Here is a 396-nt window from a genome sequence, read left to right on the forward strand (position 1 = left end):
GAGGAGCCGTGGCCGCCCCGTCCCTGGCAGCGTTCCAGGCCGGGTTGGAAGGGGCCTGAAGCAAGCTGGGATAGCGGGAGGTGTCCCTGCCCGTGGCAGGGGGTGGAACGAGACAGACTTTAGGGTCCTTCCAAGCCAGACCGGTCTGGGATTCCGTGTGTGAACGAAAACATTTCCTTCAGACACATTTCGTTCAAAGCCCCCGCAGCCTCAGCGAGGCTGCAGCACGCAAGCAGCTGTGCCCCGTTCCACGCCACCAGGCAGGGATCAGGGAGGCTTTATAACATCTGCAGTGCTGTTTCCCGACAGCTGGGACGTTCAGAGCCAAGGCTGAAAATACTGGCCTTTGTGTGCCTTGTGTAGAGACCCCGCTTTTTCACCTCTGCGGGGCTGGCG

The 396-nt window shown here is 60.9% G+C and overlaps 1 protein-coding gene across 5 annotated transcripts in view; it reads left to right on the plus strand.

The window, feature by feature from the left end:
• The window catches only part of LOC108445713, a 29697-nt gene that overhangs the window by 19651 nt on the left and 9650 nt on the right, over window positions 1-396 (plus strand). The gene's annotated exons all lie outside the window — the stretch shown is intronic.

Source organism: Corvus brachyrhynchos, unplaced genomic scaffold (genome assembly GCF_000691975.1).
Source record: "Corvus brachyrhynchos isolate BGI_N302 unplaced genomic scaffold, ASM69197v1 scaffold133, whole genome shotgun sequence".
In the NCBI taxonomy this organism is placed as follows: Eukaryota; Metazoa; Chordata; class Aves; order Passeriformes; family Corvidae; genus Corvus; species Corvus brachyrhynchos.